The sequence below is a fragment of the Lygodium microphyllum genome, chromosome 4 (genome assembly GCF_053477565.2).
Source record: "Lygodium microphyllum isolate KBCC chromosome 4, Lygodium_microphyllum_v1.1.10, whole genome shotgun sequence".
Lineage (NCBI taxonomy): Eukaryota > Viridiplantae > Streptophyta > Polypodiopsida > Schizaeales > Lygodiaceae > Lygodium > Lygodium microphyllum.
Window position 1 is genome coordinate 47366720 of NC_141138.1, and position 21979 is coordinate 47388698.

Consider the following 21979-nt stretch of genomic DNA (forward strand, 5'->3'; position numbering starts at 1 on the left):
TGTGTGTGTGTGTGTGTGTGTGTGTGTGTGTGTGTGTGTGTGTGTGTGTGTGTGTGTGTGTGTGTGTGTGTGTGTGTGTGTGTGTGTGTGTGTGTGTGTGTGTGTGTGTGTGTGTGTGTGTGTGTGTGTGTGTGTGTGTGTGTGTGTGTGTGTGTGTGTGTGTGTGTGTGTGTGTGTGTGTGTGTGTGTGTGTGTGTGTGTGTGTGTGTGTGTGTGTGTGTGTGTGTGTGTGTGTGTGTCCCATCAACACATAAAAACATCTTAAAGTATTAGAAATCCTTATTTCCTAAACCATAACTCCTACAAACTCATAATCCCTCCTCTTGCCAAAAAAAGAAAAAACTAATCTATGGCCCCTGAAAATGTTTGTACCTTTGTTTCTCCATAAAAAATTCTAACCCTAGTAGGAAGGGAGAGAAAAGTAGAGTTCGTAGGTACATACATACATACATACATCCTATGTATGTATGTACATATGTATGTATATGAACATGCTTTAAATCTTAAGCCCATACTCTAGCACTCTCATAATGCTAGCCCCCTTATTCAAACTTAACCCGCTAGATCTTTATGTACCCCTTTATAGAAACTCTACTGATACGAGAGAGAGAGAGAGAGAGAGAGAGAGAGAGAGAGAGAGAGAGAGAGAGAGAGAGAGAGAGAGAGAGAGAGAGAGAGAGAGAGAGAGAGACCTAACAACCCTTTGGCACCTCAAAACCTCCTCACAAAAATCCTAGTCCCCTAAATCCTCGTTCCCTTGAAATTTAAACCTTCCCTCTCCCCAAAACCTCCATAATCCCCTAAACAACCATCTAGTCCCTTTAAACTTAATCCCCCTTTCCCCAAATCTAATTTGACTTTATCAAAAGATTACCCCCTTGGGTCTTATTATAACCTCCTTAGAAACTCTGTGTGTGTGTGTGTGTGTGTGTGTGTGTGTGTGTGTGTGTGTGTGTGTGTGTGTGTGTGTGTGTGTGTGTGTGTGTGTGTGTGTGTGTGTGTGTGTGTGTGTGTGTGTGTGTGTGTGTGTGTGTGTGTGTGTGTGTGTGTGTGTGTGTGTGTGTGTGTGTGTGTGTGTGTGTGTGTGTGTGTGTGTGTGTGTGTGTGTGTGTGTGTGTGTGTGTGTGTGTGTGTGTGTGTGTGTGTGTGTGTGTGTGTGTGTGTGTGTGTGTGTGTGTGTGTGTGTGTGTGTGTGTGTGTGTGTGTGTGTGTGTGGTCTTAAAACCCCTTGGCACCTCAAAGACCTCCTACTAAGAACCCTAATCTCATAAAAGCTCATCTACTTCCCTAAACCTCAACCCCATCCCTTCCCCCCCCCCCCCCCAAACTCTAATCTTTTGCCTCCCAAAAACCCTAACCTCTCTCTCTCTCTCTCTCTCTCTCTCTCTCTCTCTCTCTCTCTCTCTCTCTCTCTCTCTCTCTCTCTCTCTCTCTCTCTCTCTCTCTCTCTCTCTCTCTCTCTCTCTCTCTCTCTCTCTCTCTCTCTCTCTCTCTCTCTCTCTCTCTCTCTCTCTCTCTCTCTCTCTCTCTCTCTCTCTCTCTCTCTCTCTCTCTCTCTCTCTCAAAATGCATGTGTGGAGGAGATATGGACATAGACATCATTAGGCCTTGCAATTTCTTTTGTTAATGTGGAGGAGAAAATATTAGAGAGAGATAGGAGATGAAAAAGATAACAAAGGTATGGGAGATAAAAAGGGGGGAGGATAGAAATAGAGAGATGTGTGTGTGTGTGTGTGTGTGTGTGTGTGTGTGTGTGTGTGTGTGTGTGTGTGTGTGTGTGTGTGTGTGTGTGTGTGTGTGTGTGTGTGTGTGTGTGTGTGTGTGTGTGTGTGTGTGTGTGTGTGTGTGTGTGTGTGTGTGTGTGTGTGTGTGTGTGTGTGTGTGTGTGTGTGTGTGTGTGTGTGTGTGTGTGTGTGTGTGTGTGTGTGTGTGTGTGTGTGTGTGTGTGTGTGTGTGTGTGTGTGTGTGTGTGTGTGAGAGAGAGAGAGAAAAGGTCATATGGAGAATATTAATGTCCCACAACATTATGCATTGGGGAAGAAAGGAGGAAAGTGAATCCCTCTCAATGCTACTTTGCAAGAGCTTCACATGATCTCACAAAGCAACCTAGTGTTCCCATACAAGAAATACTACTTCTACATGAAATGATGCAATATGTAATCATAGATGTGTTTCCTTATTGGACTCCATTTTAAAAATTTATGCTTAAAATATTACTAACTTTCCAAAAATGTTTTGAATTTAAATAACAAATTTCATTCATTCATTTGTTATTCATTAATCTTATCACTATTTTTGCACAACATACTAGATTTTATGATTATATCACCTTGTTTCACTTCTCTTATCTAAGGTGCCTCCATCAAGAAAGTGTTGTAATTGTAATACAATTAGATAGGGATGCTTACATATTATTATCTCTTCAATGAATCTAAGTTGTTACATTTCATTTCGGTAAGAATATTAGAGAAGAAAATATAAATACTATTTATTGCTTATGTCAGTAGTGATCCTTTTTTGTTATTTTATTTCACACTCTATTTTTCACCTTGAACAAAGGGAATGATCACTACTATCAAGATGAGATAGGTGAACTAGCCAATGCAGAACAATATTGTCTTCTTCAAGGCCCACGTTGCGTGGCTTTAATGAAACCAAGGTGCAATCAAGACATGCACATAAGTTCTTGAAATATCATTATTTTACTTGCATAAAAAAAGAAAGACGTACATTTCTTGAATTTCATCCAAAACACAAAGAGTTTGCTCTAAGATCTATATTCCTAATCGTACACAAACTCATAACATTTTTCCATTTACACAACATATCTTCATACAAAATGAAGACTTTTTTTATGCTTTGTCATGTCAAATGTGATTTGAAAAAGCATAGAGTACTTCCATGTGCCTTTATACTTTATAGCAAAAGAGTTTGCCCATCAATATGGAAAGACATCAATCTTTATCATCCCTTTATACAAAATTATTTTGGCAAGCTTATCCATCAAAATGTTTAAAATGACTTTGAATGGAAATTAGTGTGATGGAATCCATAATTGAAAAGTCCAACCATTAATGTATATCACTTCAGAGATTAGTACACTAGCCAAATGTACATACCAAAAGTATGTACAATGGAAATTAGTGTGATGGAGTCCATCACATGAAAAGCCTAACCATTAATGTATGTCACTTTAAAGATTAATACACCAACTCAATGTACATACCAAAAGCATGGACAATTATGTTGAAGGTGTAAATTAACCCTTACATTTATCCATTGCTTCTTTAATAGATACAATAATAGTAGATTTTGACCTAATAATGATGATACATGAGTAAGACCCTTCAAAGTAAAACTTACCCATATATGTAAATTAGACTCTTTTGTTAGTATTATGTGGACCTGCAAAATGTTAGAAATTAAATTGTAGCAACTCTTAAAACTTTAACATTGTGATATGATATAAATCATTATGCACATTTGAAAAGTAAAAGCATTGTTCATCATCATGTTAAAATAATAATTAATGTGATTTATCTTTTTATATCATTATTGGGCATTTCTATGTTTCTGAAATTAATAAAGCAACACCATGTGCATAATTTATGGTTAAAGATCTGAAATCTTCTTTATTTTAGACTCATGATTCATGCTATCTTTCATGAAATTTGTTATCCATATCACTTATGTAGGGTTTGTGTGTGTGTGTGTGTGTGTGTGTGTGTGGAGACCAAAAATGGGTCTGACACACTGACTCTAGGGCTCTAGCCATGGGCTCTAGCCACACCTCCTAAACTCACCTAAACAACCCCATGGCCTCGCGGGGATACTAGGAGCGTATAGATACTATGAACTAATTTAATCAAAGAATGCATTTGTAGATACGATTTCTAAATCGTAGTCCAGCGTGTTGCCCTTTTTTACTCCAAGCAATTGGAGTACCCAAACATAACTATGTCTAACATCTCATAGCACAAATAAAGGGAGCACCCCCTAGCTTATCACTATGGCCCCACTACGAATCTCCTACACCCCAAGGATTGCCCTAGGATGTGCCATTTTAACATAAAGCGCATACACAATATAGTCCTCTCTTTTAATGAAACATTCCAAGAGGATTTAAACCTTACCACATCAGTCCCCTAAAGAAATGATCATCTAAACCTACAGATTAGTGCACAAACAAATAAACTCATCAATCAACCGATGTGAAAGTGTACAAATAATTCCTACTTCACTCTAACCCAATGCAATGTTGCTAAGGTAGCACCAAAGTAATCTGTGCTACTGTCTCTTTCGTTCCCTTAGATTTAAAATAACCAAATCATATATGTCAAGATATGCATACAATCAGTATTCCACATTATATTTAACTCCCCTCAATCCCTTTCTCCCTACCGTTTAAGGTTTTGCATTCGATGATAGGTGTAAAGCATATTTTTAATGTATTTTTTATTTGTGAAAAGCAATAAATATACACTTTGGCATAAAGAATGTGGATAAGCTGTGACTTAACCTCGTACCCTAGTCCCACCATACATTCACAGACATATTCATAATTTTTTGTAATTTTTTCGTGTAAAATCTATTTTTTTAAGTTTTTAATGATTTATATTATTATTTATTATTATTATTCTAATTTTTAGACATGTAGAGCTTATATGAACCAAGATACAACATTATATTCCATATAACCCCATATGAACACCATAATAACAATAAAAACTCATAAAATCCTCAATTCTCCCAAAATTCTGTAATTTTTGCATTGTGGATTTTCTCGATTTTCATTTTTATTGTATGAATAGCAAGAACCAACTGAGAATTCTAAATCAAGTAATGGAAATCATATTCAATCATTTTAAATCATTTTCCATAATGTGCACAAAAGATTTATCAAGAAACATAAAAAACAAGCACTTACGTGATTAATTTTCATACGAATCCACATACATTTCAAAGGCAAGAATCCACTGACGCTCTTCTTTGGCAACTGATGCATCCTCAACCTTTGATCTATGCTCCATAATGCTTTAACATCATCACACATCTAAAATCTTTCATCTTAGCCCGGTCCCTCTCTTACACAAAATAACCATGAGAACAAGGTGTAGAGAGGAGAGAGAAACACTAAAAATAGAGAATTTTATTCCTTGTGTCATATCTCGTGTGCATACAGTCAAATGGAGCACCGGATGTGTAGATCAAAGTCTTAACCTCCATCCTTGATGAATTTGGCCAATAGGAAAAGCATCAAAATGCAAATCGAGGGGGTGCAAAAGAAAAAAAAACTACATCCCCCCCTCCTCCACACTAATTTTAGGCTTTTTGTAAGCCATTAAGGTTTAAACTTTAACTTTTAAATTAACCGGTTCCATTTCCCGTGCGTTCATACTTCCTAGCAAGTGGTTTTGGCCTCATTGGTGAGGTAAATAGCCTTCAAATTCTGATCTAACTAGTCGGTTGGATTTGTAGCATCAAAATCTATCAATCTCACCTCCGCCATGGTCTTTTTGGCTCCCGGATCCAATAGCTACTTCATAGTGCCATATAATGCAACCATTAAATGGGGGGTCAAATGACCTCTGATTGATGAACAAAGAATCGCGTTGGATTCCTATTATCGAAATGCATCTACGAAAACTCCAACTCCTTGATCCCCACTCGATTTATTTTAAATGAAATTTTACTCTTTTATGTCTCCCGAGCCACTTTTACACTCTAAATCGGCTCCTAAAAATCTGCTCTCATTGGCAACCATGGGATAGGGCAACTTAGCTCATCAAATCCACGAACTAATTTACACATATAGAAACCATAAAGAGCATCAAGCTCCTAAAAGAGAATACACAACAAAATACAAACACATGCCGTACCCTATCCCCTAATATCATCAAGGCATGAAGATCCACAAGGAATAGGCTAAGTATAACCTGACAGAGATCTAGAGCTAGTCACTAACCAACTGCTCCAACACAAACCAATTAAAAAGAACCATCAAAGGGGTTATCCTAAGTGGTGGTCTGACCTGCTACCTAACATAGAACAACTAGACTAGGAACTCCTACTAGGCAAGGACTCCTATAGCCTGGTCTTTTATTTTGAGATATTTTTGATTTATCACTTTGTTATACTTCAAGTCTGGATATTGAGGCATATAAAAAGGAGAGAGTTGAGCGTATTATGACCTAAGGAGAATAGGGCATCGACCTCAAGTCTTGGCTCAGCATCCAAGAACCTACCAAGCTCTTGCAAGGCGACACTAAATCCTTTTTTCTTCTACTCACTTTTATTTTTGCTCCAACTATCCTTATTTATTTTTTCGACTAAATGTTATCCCTAGGAAGACAAGGCATTGATCTTAGTCATCCCAAGAACCTACCAAGCCTTTACAAGGCAATGATCATCTACTCTTGGAATTTTTCTTTCTTTCCTTTTCTTTTCTTTTGTTTAGGGATTAGAACCCCTTTTTGCACATCTCCATATATGATAGTCTTTAGATATATTCATGATTTCTTCTTTTTCTTTTATTTGGCAAGCTTCTCTATTTGCCTCACAACTAGTAGAAGCTCCTAGAAGCAGCTACCTAGTAGGCTAGCAAGACATGGTCACTCAGGGCTACTCCAAAATAAATCTTTAAATGCTTGACAATGCCTTTACAAGAGGTAGACAACAACTCAAACCTCACTAGAATATATGAAACCTAATTCTTAGGATTTCATGCACTGACAAGATTTTCCACATACACATACATATATAGCACAAAGGAAAATAACTCATAAAATAAGGACATCACCTAGACTTGGCCACAATAAGCTTTTGCACAACAAGCGGCTCACTCCAAGTACTCTAGGTACTCCATTGAATCTGTTTTGTACAACATTAAGACAAGAAACCATTAACCACACCTGCACCAAACAAATACATGGTCTTCTTCTCCTTATGAAATCAACCAACACACTACAAAAGAAATGGCCCTCTTGGCCTAATAAAAATAAAACTATAAAGTGCACCATACAACATCTTATGTCCCATATAAATAATACCAAAATACAACACAAAACCAAGGGATTGACCGCTTAGGCCCTGTACTAAATGCATCAAATTATTAGCTAAGCCCCCTACATGAATAGCAAGGGGCATCCTATGAATATGTTGTTTAACGATATTATGCAACCATGAAAGAATAGGAAGATGGTCAATTGCAACTTGACTCATCAACCATACTAACCATTAGCAACCATAATAAGACATGTCAGCAAAAGCAATCCCCATAGTAGTCTTAATCATGGGGTTGAATATAGCCTGATGTGGTGGTATCCGCTATTTATTGGTAAAAGGTGACTTGCAGTTAGTGATCAATCAATTGAATGGGACTTATAGTATGAGGGATCCATTTTGTAGATATATCATCATCCAACTATAGATATACTTCATATGTTTGAGACAATGACTTGTCAGCTCATTCCTCATGGGTGGAACTACTTTGCAGATTTGTTGGCATATTCTCCCATATTATTAGTAAAAGCGGTGCCTAAATAAACTCCCATTTTTATAATAACTATACGTCCAGGGTGTTTAATACCCATACCAACACTTGCATGCTTAGTGGGTCCTCGTGAAGCTTCATCAAAATACAAAGTATAAACCCATATTTCATTGATAGGCCATGCCATACCGATCAGTCCCCTCGTACTTATGATAGTCAAAGTTGAGCCGGGAGAGAAGATGTATGACAATTACAATTCCTCCTTCCTCATTAAACTCAAGAGGGACGCTAATAAAAACCCTATGACAATGGTGGTAGTAGACCTTAATATCCCACATAAAATATTTGTCTTGCCACTTAATAATATGATAACCCTTACTCCACTAGATCACTCGACCTTGGTGATAACACTTCTCTAAATATGAAAGTTTGAGATAAGGAATGATTCTACCCATCAAATTTTATTGGCACCTACTGCAAGTTTAAGCTGGATGTTGGAAGACCTACAAAGGTACCAAGTCTGACGTCAATCTCTACACATAATAGGGCTTCAACTTATTAAAGTTTACTTTATTTTTAAACTCCACCCCCTACAAATATGTTGAAAGGGTTGTAGAGCCATTTTTCCCTATATGAACAATCTTATAAGGACCATCTCATTTGGGTTCCAACTTGCCAGGAAATAACTCACGGCATGCATCATAATATAGAACTAACTGACCCTTCACAAATTTATATATTTTAACATGAAGGTTATGAAGTGCTTTCATCCTCTTTTTCCCTACCTCTTGATGTAACAAGGCCTGCAATCAAATCTCATCAAGATGTGCTAGAGAGGTCAACATTTCTTGCAATGCTTCCTCTTTACCCAGAGAATGATTCAACGCAAACTGCACAATTGATAACTCAATTTTCAAGGGCAAGACACACTCTTTCCCATATACCAACTTAAATGGGGTGTGTCTTGCTACTCTCTTGAATGTCATATTATAAGCCCAAATAGCCACATGAATTTTCTTGTCCCAGTCGTGCTTCCCCTCAAATATAGTCTTGGATAAAATCCCTACAAGCTCCTTGTTGGTACTCTTTACTTGTCCATTCACTTGTAGACTATATGGAGTGGTTTTATTATGTTTGATAATACCCTACAAACAAAACAAAACTGTGAACTTCCCTAAATCAAGTGGGTGGACTTGAGTCCACAATAACAATCACCTTTTCAGGTCAATGGCAACACCAGTTGCACTCACAACATGACCTGATAGCAACCCATAAGATACCCAAAATACACACTTCCAAGGATTCACTGATATGCAATACTCACAACATCACTCAAAGCATGCATATAGAACAATCAACTGCCTATGATGAGTCATGGTAGCTTCCCCCAAATCATCTATGAAAAGCTTTAACTCTTCAAGGGATATATCGACAAATGTCTTCTTTGCCATTCTTTACCAAGACCCAAAAGCATTACATAGGCCACAAGCCATCACATGGTATGCAAAAGTACCAAATATTTCTAATGAACATTGTCATTAACCTATCCTCTTCAGCTATGGCTATTTGATTATAACCCATGAAACACTCCATGAAAGAGTATATCTCTCACCCTGCCAGTTGATCTAAAATTTGATCGACAAAGGGTAGAGGATAATAGTCCTTTGCCGTCTGCTTGTTCAATTCCTTAAAATCGACACACATGCAGATTTGATTGTTCTTTTTCTTTCTTATTACTACCAATGAGCACCATTTTTTATGTCCAACAAAAAATATTAAACCAATCTTCCTTAAATGCATCAATTCCTCAAAGAGAGGTTCTCTCAGCTCAAAAGGCATGCGTCTAACCTTGTGCCTCACTAGCTTAGTACCTTCTTTCAATGGGATTGCATGCACAACAATAGAGGGGAGAATCCCCTTCAATTCACCATAACTCCATGCAAATATATCTCGAAACTCATGTAGAGTATCACATAATTTTCACACTCATCATCAAATAACATAGTTGCTAGTTTAATAGGGTGGGGATCATTGGGAGTCCCAAGATCCAGCTCTAGCACATTAGCATCACGAATCTTGTCCTTTGCCTCTATGGGCTCATTTAAATATACTTGGTAAACCTCCTTAGTTGTAGAACCCTCTTTAGAATCACTAGAACTTGAGGTTCCAACAATTGAAGTTCCCTCATGTGCCTCCCATTCTATAGTGGGTGGTAATGCCCTTTCATTCAATGGGCGCTCATCACGATATGCATCCAAATTTATGCTATTTAACCCACATCCAAAAATTAGTCAGCCAGCTAATGGGATATCCATCAAACAATCAAAATGTAATATCCATGGATATCCAAGCAATAACTGATAGCTTGGTTCCCACCAAATCAGATAACACGAAAGTCAAGGACACACTCAATATTAGCAATTGTTACATGCACTTGCATTACCATTCCTTTCAGTTGTCTTAGGTTGTCATCAACCATTTTCAGAACCATCGTAACATCCTTTTGAATTGGTAGAGCCATCCTCTCCAATAAATCCATGCTCATAATATTTATAGATGAGCCGGGATCCACCACTGCATTATCTATCAAGATTCTATCGACATATGCCTACACCCTAGGATAGTGCTTCTTTATGTGCTCCCACCATTTACTACTCCCTCAATGGATACCAAAAGATTCAATGACATAACCTAGTCATAGGATTTTCTTGAACTCCTTACGAACGTTTGGTGACAATTGAATCAGTTGTGGTAGATTCACATCCGATTTAATTTCACAAAGTGCGTTTGCTAGGTCAAACTCACGGAAGTTTGCCACTACTCTCTTCTCTTTCCACACTTGCTACTGTCTTGGCTTCTTGATAATCTTAGTACCCTCCTTTTCTTTCAATTTTAGTTTCCTTTTGACCACATGCTCCTTTAAAACACCCTCATTTTTAAGAGGCCATGCCTAGGCATCTAACACCTTCTTATCATCCCTACTAGGTTTCAGGTTAACTTTGCTCGTGTATACTAGGGTAATCTTGCTGAGCATCTTTCAATATTTTTTGACCCCTAGTTACTACCCTAACATTGTTAGGAGATACATGCTCACTAATTGGCAAAGTTTCAACCAAACTTACCCCACTGGGAATTTCCTCGAATGTAGCTTTACCCCTTTGTAAAATTTGCTTAGTGCCCTCTCCTTTAGTGTTCTCCTTATTTGCATGATGATTCACAAGCCCAGGTTGCTCACTACTTTGCTGGAGAGAACTAACCCTACTCCAATAGGTGGTGGCTAAGTGACCATTCTTACCATAGATATCGCATTTGACATTAGGAAAATTACAAGGGAAATGCTACCTAGCATACCACTTATAACCGAATCGTAATGGGCCCCATCATCGAGCTTTCTAGTACCCATCAGATTTTGTTGATGCTTTAAGAAGTTAAAATCCATAGCAATATGGCGGTATTTCTCAGCAATCATATCCATATAATGTTTCATCATGTCTCTTACTTCCTCTACAATATTTGATACAAAGGATTCATATCCAATGGGTTCAAGAGCTACCCTCTCACTAGGTTGCACAACTTGCAAAGGGGTTGCTACTTGGACTGAACCTTGGTTTACAAAAGAAGCTCTTTGGCTTGCTACTGGCTTCACAACATTTAGAGGAGCTGGCAATAAAGGCACATTTTGCATCATGCTTCCTCTACCATTCAGATGGGTTATAGGGGTGTTGATCGCACATTGATCTCTACTAACTAATTCCAAATTATTTCCACGACTAAGGCTTGAATTAAGATTTGCCCTGGAAGGGTAGGCTGCTTGAAGGGGGACTCCACTTCCTCTACTCAAGTTACAACAATATTTATATCTACTAGATGAACACTACTCAACTATACTTGGATATTAAAGTCCAATCCATGCAAGAAATATTGCAATTAGGAAGCAAATTGGATACGAATAGAGGCTTGCAATTTACGCAAGACCTCTTTCATCTTCTTGGCATATGCTCAAGCATTTTCATGGGGCTCTTGACATGTCATATTTAGAACATGTAGCAAATATTGTCCACCTCTCTCTCAGGGGAAAAATCCCTACGAAAGGCTACAAAGAATAGATCGATCGTAGTTATGGTACTCTAAGCCATGATGCCACATTGCACCCCTCCCTTTTAGGGTCATATTAAAGAATATTAATAGATATCCCTCGTCCTAAATTTGATAATTAAACATGAGATTTTGGAACTCACTAATGTGAAGCGCCACATCCTCCTCCACTAACCCATTAAAGATGGGTAGGAGGAACACTAAAGCTGCCAAATCTGCGATTCCTGCAAGAATTACAATAGGTTACGACACAACGATGACCAAATTTTTTGTCAGAGTTTGTAATGATGCAACTACAACTCCACTTAAAGTGGGCTAACTTACTAGGAGAAGGAGAGTACTAAAGCTTCCTCCTCCTAATGGACTATTTATAGCAATAGGGTCACTAGGACCTCTCCGGCGTAGGGGTATCGGGCTGGTATGTTGAGGGGAGTAGCTCTTAATGATTTCAACCCGCCCTCTAGCACTTTTGGCTCTTTTTTGTTTTTAAATATCGGCTTGCCAATATTTATTGGAAAATAATGGGTCTATCTCAATGTTCTTTGGCATAAACTGACTGACTAGTCCCTAATCAACCAAGATTCAGGAACCACCACTTATTAGCAACTCCTGACAAATGCACCACCTATCAAGACCGAAAATGGCTATGCATCCAAGAGATAATACTCTTGATACCACATATGGAAATACGAATGCAAAGTGAATGACATAAAGTGCACAAACAAATAAACTCATAAATCAATCAATGTGGAAGTGAACAAACAATTCCTTTCATGACTTCACTCTAACGCAGTGTGTCATTGCTAAGGCAGTACCAAAATAATCCATGCTACTGCCTCTTTCAGTCTTTTATACTTAAAATAATCGAATCCCATATGTCAAGATATGCATACAATCAATATTCCACATGATATTTAACTCCCCTCAATCCCTTTCCCCCTACCGTTTAAGGTTTTGCATTCAATAGTAGGTGTAAAGCGTATTTTTAATGTGTTTTTTCTTTATGAAAAGCAATAAATATGCACTTTGATATAAAGAATGGGGATAAGTTGAGGCTTAGCCTCATGCCCTAACCCCACCATACATTCATGGACAAATTCATAATTTTTTGTAATTTGTGCTTGCATAATTTTTTTAAATAATTTATATTATTATTTCTAATTTTTAGACATATAGAGCTTATATAAACCAAGATACAACATTATACTCTAAATGACCCCATATGAACACCATAAGAACCATAAAAACTCATAAAACTCTCGATTCTCCCATAAAAACTCATAAAACTCTCGATTCTCTCAAAATCCCGCAATTCTTGCATTGTGGGCTTTCTCGGTTTTCATTTTTATTATATGAACAATAAGAACCAACTAAGAATTCTAATTTTTCAAGCAATAGAAATCATATTCAATCATTTTAAATAATTTTCCATAATGTGCACAAAAGATATTTCGTCATGAAACCTTAAAAACGAGCACTTACATGATTAATTTCATACAAATCCACACACATTTCAAAGTCGAGAGGTCGTTAGCACTCTTCTATGGCCATTAGAACATCCTCAACCTTCAATCTATGCTCCATAATGCTTCAACATCGTCACACGTCCAAAATCTTTCATTTCAGTCCGACACCTCTCTCACATAAAAGAGCCATGGGAACAAGGTGCAAAGAGGAGAGAGAAATACTAAAAATTGAGACTTCCATTCCTTATGTCATATCTCGCATGCATACAATCAAATTGGAGCACTCAGTGTGTAGATCAAAGTCTTGGCCTCCATCCTTGATGAATTTGGCTAGCACAAAAAAGCATCAAAATGCAAACGAGGGGACACAAAAAAATGTGCATTTTCCTCCTCTACACTAATTTTACAGTTTTTCAAGCCATTAAAGTTTAAACTTTAACTTTTAATTAACCATTCCATCTCCTGTGCATTCACACTTTCCGAGAAGTGGTTCCAGCCACATTGGAGGGATAAACAATCTACAAATCCTGATCCAACTAGACAACTAGCTTTGTGGTATTGAAATCCATCAATCTAGCGTCCACCACACTCTTTTGGGCTCTCGAATCCAATAGCTGCTTCACAATGCCATATCTTGTAACCATTAAATGGAGGGTCAAAACGAGCTCCGATTGTGATGAACCGAGAATTGCATTGGATTCCTTGTGTCGAAATGCATCTAGGAAACTCCAGCTCTTTGATCCGTACTCGATTTATTTTTCACGAAAATTTGCTCTTTTACACCTCCCGAGCCACTTTTACGCTCTAAATTGGCTCTCAAAAATCCGCTCTCAGTATGTATACATATATATAAAGTACTTAGTATAGTTGCTACTAATATTAGTATTACAAGATTTGTAATAATATATATTTTTCATCACTCATTTCTATTGAGATGTTAAGCTCAATGCAACGTGATACTCATGTATCTACACAACCCTTTTCTAATTCACATCACTAGCATGGTGGATACCTAGTGGACATCAGTTACTCCATCTACTTTGATATGGCACATCTATCTAGAACTATGCAATGAAAGGGATGCAGGAGACGTGGGAGAGAAAAGCACACATAATGTAGGTGTTGTCAACAATGTTATACAACCTTATTGCACTTTCATATATATATATATATATATATATGAGTAAAGAATATGGGCAGTCACTGTACACGGGAAGGCCCAAGGGCCTTTTACCCCAACAACCTCCCACTAAAAGGCCAATGGGCCAGGGAGTGAAAAAACAAAACAAAAGAAAAGAGACAAGGTGAGGAATCATGACATCTCACCCAATGCCCAATCAAAAAGCGAGCTGTGCAATAAGTGTCGGGAATCTTCGAGTCCAAGACATCCAGGAGGCAAGTGATCCCGCAGCCTCATACAACGGAGCAATCCAGCACAACTCATGAGTGCAAGGCTGTACATCATCATCATCAGAGTAGCGCATAGCATCAGCATGGCGCATACAAGACAGCGAAGAGCATCCAAACTCCCTAGAGTCAATCACTGAAAGAGGGCCAGCATCCCGGACACAAGTGAGACGGGGTCTCAAGACAATATGCGGCCTCAGTGAAGTGGAAGACTGACATACGGCTGTAGAATCAGCCCATAAAGTGCACTGAATGCACATCAAGAGGCCTGAGAGGTGTCTACATCTCATAAAAGACAGCATGACGGTTGTGTAGAACCTGCTGGGCATCCAAATCCCAAAACCTGTAAGCCATTAAGTCACCATCTCCATAACCAAGGAGAAGACATCTGCGTGACATAGGCTCATGTGGCATACTGATAGTGGCGTGGCAGCCAAATATCCTCAAGTGATCATAGGAGGGTCTCATACCACTCCATGCCTCATGCGGTGTAATACCGTCCAAAGTCAAGCACGACGTCTTGTTAAGTAAGTAGACTACTGTCATAAGGGCCTCAGCCCAAAAGCCTTATGACAAGTGATTTTTTATGTCGAGAAGTGCTTTAAAATAGCCAAAAATTACGAATATCAAGGGAAAAATAGACTTCGTTGAAGGTGGCGGTGGCAATCAAGATGATTTTAAGCGACAAGTCCCAAAAGTGCCAGTGCTTATTTTCATGGAAATCAAACGATGGCGGATGGTTGACCTTCTGTTTTCCTACATGTAAAACGACGCCAAGAATCCAACGCAAGCATCGGATCTCGATTCCGAGGTCGTTTGATCCTCCATTTAATCCCTGCAAGGTTTGGGATTGTGAAGCAGCTACTAGATCCGAAAGCCGAGAAGAGTGTGACAGGGCGCAGCCTTGTAGATTTCAACGCCACGAAGCCACCTATCCAAACGGATCTCGAATCCGATGTCGTTTGCCCCCTCAAATCTGAAAAAACCACTTGACCGTGAGTGTGAATGCAAAAGCATGAACTAGATAAGTTGGATTGGAGTTTAGCAGCTCTAACTAAAAGAGCCTAAGGGGGAAAATCCCACGATTTGAAATGATGGGGGAAGGGGGGGGGGGGGGGGGGGGGAGGGGCGTCAGTTTTTTGTGCCCCCTCTTTTCTCCCATGATGATGATTTCCTGATCTGCAAAGTGAAGAGGAACCCTCTTGGGCCTAGAATGCTTCTATCCTTCGCCCTCCATCGCCACAAACCGATCGAAGAATGATGCACTGAGTGAAGAGAACAAAAACCAATATTTCTCTCTCCTCCCTCTCTCTCCTACATAGAGGCTATTCATGTGCAAGAATTCAAGAAGAGGAGGGGCTAAAGAATGCATGCATGTTCGGCTGTGATGATCGGATTGCTTCAAGATGAAGAGAAGGCTGAGGAAAGAGGTTCAGCACTAAAGAATGGTTGTTGATAGGTCTGTGGGCTGCTCAGAATAATGATTAAAAAACCTGCGACGCGCAAGACACGCGGTATGCTTCAATTTTACAAAGAAATTTATTTTTTTTTGTTGTTTCATGGTCCAAATGTTGTTCATATGCAATGAAATTTTGTTTGAACCTTGTTTACATCATGGTTGAGGGTTGGAATTACAGAAATATAGAGCCCGTAATGATTTAGAGTCGTTATTAATTCTTTAAAACCCGTAAAATGGCATTTTTAGTGAAAATTAGTGGTTTTTTTGGGTTTTGAGTTGGAGAAAAGGGATGAAAATGGAATTAAACAAGAGAAAATGTTAATTCTCAGTCAAAAAAATGAGGCAATACAAATAAATCAGAAAATACCTATTTTTTATGAATAATAAATAGAGAAAAATAGCAAAAAATGGAAAAAATTTTGTTTTTCACCCTAAAAAATATTGGAAAAATAAGATTTATGTGTGTGAATGTGTGGCAAGGTTAAAGTATGAGGGTCAAGCCTTATTTTGGCCTTGTCCTTTATGTTATAGTCCATTTTTATTACTTTTTATATATAAAAATGATACAAAACAACCATTTACACCTATGCACCGCAGCAACACCTAAACGGTGAGGGGAGGATGAAGGTTGTGTGACGAATTAATTGCTGAAAAGATACGGATTCTGATTTTCCTCTTTGTGCATAGCATTTAAGGATCGTTTTATAATTAAATAGAGGTGACTAGAAGCACGAAAGTTCCAGTGCTAGTCCCTAAAGCAGCAGCGCAGTACGTAACGGTTAGTTAAAATTCATGAAAGGGCTATTTTTCGCACCTCACATGGCTGTTTCTAATCATAAAATGGTTGTGCACAATTGTCATATACCTTGCATCAAGCATGCCATGTGGTATCTCCTCCTGGAATGCATTGCACTTGTTTGAAAACCTTTGACCAACGCTAAGAGGACATGAAACCTAAGCTGTAGGTTAGACGGGTATTGCCATTGGGGAAAGTTTTGTGAGGCAAATCAAAATCTCTTGGAACGCTGAATTATGAAAGAGTGGAGTTTGTACGAATGTTTTATGTGTCAGCGACGCATCTTGGGGCTAATCCCTGAGGTGTAGGAGAGTCACAGTGGAGCCACGGCAATCAGCCGAGAGGTGCTTCCCTATGTGTGTATTAGGAGGCATTATGCCTACATGTTATGGGATCTCCCTCTGAGGAGAAGGGAAGTTGAACGTTGGACTACATATTGGATGAAAATGCAAAATTTTCGTAAGCATTTAGTGCAAAGTGAGTTTTAGATGCTCTTAGCCTGCGAGGCCGTGTGGTGGGGTTGTTTGTCATATTTATGACACCCGGCTAGTACCAAAGCCAGTGCCGACCCATTTTAGGTCCCATCACCATAAGACAATCCAGCTATGGTAAGCATAGTAGCAACCTTCGCATGTAAGGTTAGGCACATGCCATGAGCAATCCCATAATACCAGGGGCATAAGAAATCAATGCCATACCGCTGATAAGAGATTTGTAAGCTGGGAGAGATAGCATAGCTCTCATAATCCATCTGCAAGCACCTAAGCCTGCAACTAGCATAATCCATAAACCTCTCAAGCATAGCTGCGGCATCCTCAATCCGTACCAAAGGGTAAGCCCAAACATGGTGGGTAGCATGATCCATGAAGGTCACAAAATATGATGCTCCACCAAGTGACTGGGAAGGCATAGGTCCATATACTAGAACATGGACAAAATCTAGAGGAGCATGCCTCACATAATCGCCATAAGCCAGAGAGGCCGCAAGGACCAAGAGTACAAGAAGGGCAAGCATCATGGGGAAGAGCAGGCAATAAGCCCATATCACATAAATCATACATCTCAGTGTGACGTACATGGCCTAGGCGACAATGCCATAACAATGCATGTGGTATCTGCGTAACTGCAACCATAGAATCTCCCACACGAGAGACATGCACTACATAATCACTACCATATCTAGCACCTCTGGCCAATACCAAGCAACCACGATGGATTTTCCATGAAGTATCCCTAAGAGAGACATAATATCTTGCACCATGCAACTGACTGACAGAGATTAGGCTCTTACTGAGTGTAGGTATATGCAAGACATCACAGAGCATAAGAGAAGACCCATTTGGCGAAGCCAAGTGTATATCCTATGTACTAATAACATGACAATCCTACTCAAGGCCTAAAGAAATACATCCGTCAACCTCCCTATAAGAAGAGAACCAAGCTCTATGTGGAGTAACATGACAAGATGCCATACTGTCTAAAAGCCAATCAAAGGTATAGGCCGTATCACTGAGCAAGTAATCTGCAGGGTAACACGATGCCAGGAGTCTAGGCTCAACTGCATCATCATGGGTAACTACATGCACCATACTACTATCAATAGTGGTCTCACCTACTGTATCACTGACTCTATTCTCATGTCTAGTGCGGCGCAATCTATTCTGCTCTCTAATCCACTTGAAGCATTTACGCTTCACATGCCATGTCTTTCCACAAGGAAAGCAAACAAAACCTGTAAAACCTGTAGAAGAGGACAATTACTCTGTAATAGCATGAGTAGGGTTGTCCAATACATCTAAGGAGCTCAGAGAATCAAGGGAACTCTCATCAGAGAGAATAGGCTCATCAAGAGGACTGTTTGCATGACTAGAAGAGCTGGAAGTCGTCATAGCATATTGCAAAGGGGACTCATCCAAACCAGAAGGGGAGAACACAAAGGCATCAACCATAGATGCAAAAGCTCCCACACGGACAAGCCTAGCAAACAAAAGCATGACATATCCAACCACTGTAGCTCGCAGCCATAAAAGCATAAGCATGCCTCGGAGCCATAAATGCATAAGCATCCCCGAAACATAGGAGTATACATAACTTTGCAGTGTCTCATACCATGTAGTACTGACATACATGTCCAGCCAAGAACAGCAGGTGGAAAATAAACTTGCAAGAATCAAGCTCTAATAAAAGCCCAAATATCTATGTAAAAGCATCCAGGTAAGAGGCTCTGTAAAATACATAGCAGCAAACCATGTGCATACACGGGTGGCCATAAAAATCAACTGCTCCCTGACATACATAGGCAATAGCAGCCCAAATAGCATAGATGCCATACAACAAAGAAGCAAGACGGCCATAATTGTAAATCCCAAGCACTATCCAAGTCCACTGAATAGTAAGTATCCCGCATATCAAATGCAAATGAGCAATCACTGCTCAATAGGCAACTGCCAAAACAAGGGAGCAGTTCACTGCTCAATACCTGTAAGTACATCCAAGTAATAGCCAAGATCCATAATCAGAGTATCAAATCCCATATAGCATCCAAGGTCATAACGAAAAAAACCAAGTCAATGTCCAACTGCTCAAGGGAATACTCAAATGAATGTCGAGACGAGCTCAAACAACTGCCATCCACAGCCAAAGCATAAAGCATTCACCAAGATATCATAACCCGTACTGGGTATCCTAGGCATAAACCATGTCATAGATGAAATGCTAGCTGCAAAGAAGTGGTAGTCAAACCCAAATTGAGCTCTAATCTCAGCTCAAAAGCATTCCGGAGCATAAACAAGACATGTGGCATAGTCCAAATACATCATGACACCATACCAAGTAGCCGGGAGCACCCCATGACCAATAGGCATAACCCAACTGTAGCATAAATAGCTTCAGCCCTAAAGTTTTCAGCAGCAAATAACAGTCCAAAACTAAGCATAGTAATGCTCAAAACAAGCTCAAATCCATAGGCAAACTATAGGCATACATTCCCGCATGTATAGGCACCAACTGGGCATCAAATGCTAAGACCTATAAGCATAAAATTGAAGTAACAAGTGGCTGCCCTATTTTGGATAGATCTGGGACTATTCAAAATAGTCAATGGTTGAGCTAAATCAGCTCCAAATGCATCTCACATAAGAGGCATAACATCCACAAGTGATCCGGTATCAATAGACATCAGTAGAAGCATCACATAAGCCATAGGCATACAAATACATGCTGTCTCAAACCTCAAATCTGTTGCAAAATATTCTGTCATTGGAATTTAGCAAATCTGACATCACCATCGCATTTGGAGTGTGCCAAACCCCAACTTAGACTCTTACCTTGCCTGAATCGGGTTTCGAATGCCCGAGATATGACAAAAAGAGTGATTTTTGAGCCATTTTTGTAAACAGGTGCAAATAAAACGTAAGCATGCTGCTGTACTTGAGGGGACAAATCAGGATGGGTAGGGAATAAGCAAGAGCCCAATGAAGGCCTACAATAGGCCTACACGAGCCTAGGACAAAGTCCAAGCAAGAGGTGAAGAGAACAAGGTTCAATGATGGAAGCTACGGCTGCCTCTTCATGAAACCCTGTTGTTCATGTCAAAGAATGGTTGAGAATTGAGTGGGAAGCAAGCTCTCATACCTCGTGTAGATGCTGGGGAGAGCTCGCGAAGGAGTGGCTCTGATACCAGTTGAAAGGGATGCAGAAGACACGGGAGAGAAGAGCATACACAATGTAGGTGCTGTCAACAAATGTTATGACAGCCTTATTGCACTTTCATATATATATAAATAAAGAATATGGGGGGTCACTGTACATGGGCAGGCCCAAGGGCCTTTTAGCCCAACATGCAATTCAACTAAGTCATGATGTAGCCCAAAAGATCTCTATGAACAAGAGAAAGGCCAAAAGATTCTTAAGTAATATGACCAACAAGTCATCAAAGTTGGAGGGGGAGCTTTGGAAAGTTCTTTGGAAATGTGGTATAAACTTGGAAACAAATCCCAACATTAAGAATACTCGTGCCAAAGTTTGGCATTTCTTTGATAAGCTTTGTCCATAATGTTGAAACCCTCAACAAATCCTTCAATTTGATCTAAATTCCATCAAGTAATTGAAGATTTCACAAAATTAGTTATTGTCAATGTGGTATGGAGACAAGCGTCACCCATTACATGGTATTGTATCAACCACTTCTTCTACTTTATTTTGAGTATATAATTTAATGTTACAAATCTACTATTAATAGCCCATAATTTTGCAATGTATATTGTACACCCATGGATCGTACTTTTTGGACAAGTGTGGGTCCTTGGAAATGTGGAGAATACAAAGTATGAAGAAGTCACATTACCATGCTCCTAGAGCATATTTTAATGATACTTGCCATGGAGGAGGTTGCCAAATGAAGCTATCTTGTTGAAATGTTTAATTAGTTCTATCGATCCACCTTTGATCATTCAATCGCATTGGAAAATGTAAGGGTCACTTCTCTAGCAACATATATTAAAAACAAAATATATGTGTTCAAATAATTCATATGTAGATAAAAAACATTGTGTTAAGTAGGTTGTGTTTTAAAATGCTCCCATATCTTGATATATTCAAGTAATACAAATGGGCGTTACTTCCATATGAAAGCCTTAGAAAAGCATGAATAGATAAAATGCTTATCAATTTGAATGTATTCGATATGGAAACTTACGAATTCTACTCAATCATGCACAGATTTTACCATTATACCCTGAGCCATGTATAAGGAAGATTGAATTTTCGTTTTAAGGGCTCATTCCATGCATATCAATACGATGCATTAGAACAATATGAATTGAGTAAAAAAAAAATCTTTTTGTCTTTTATTAACAAGTAGTGGCTATATTGGGAATGTGTCTCATGCCATGTTGCTCCATTTCCATGGGCACATATGAATATGTGGACACTCCTTAGTTTCATGTTGCACACTATATGCATCCAATCCATTCAAGATTAGAGTATTCCACAAAGAGAGAGAGAGAGAGAGAGAGAGAGAGAGAGAGAGAGAGAGAGAGAGAGAGAGAGAGAGAGAGAGAGAGAGAGAGAGAGAGAGATCTAATATATATTTTTGTTTTTTAAATGTTGCATTTCACTCATGTCACCACAAAAGTCCAAAGGCGAAGGTCATGCAAGATCAAATAAAGATAGTCTAGCCAGTCCATCTACTCTTACTCCACATAAAAGAACTCATAGATCATCCCTCTCTACAATTCTAGAGGAGGATACTCCAACTATTGAGA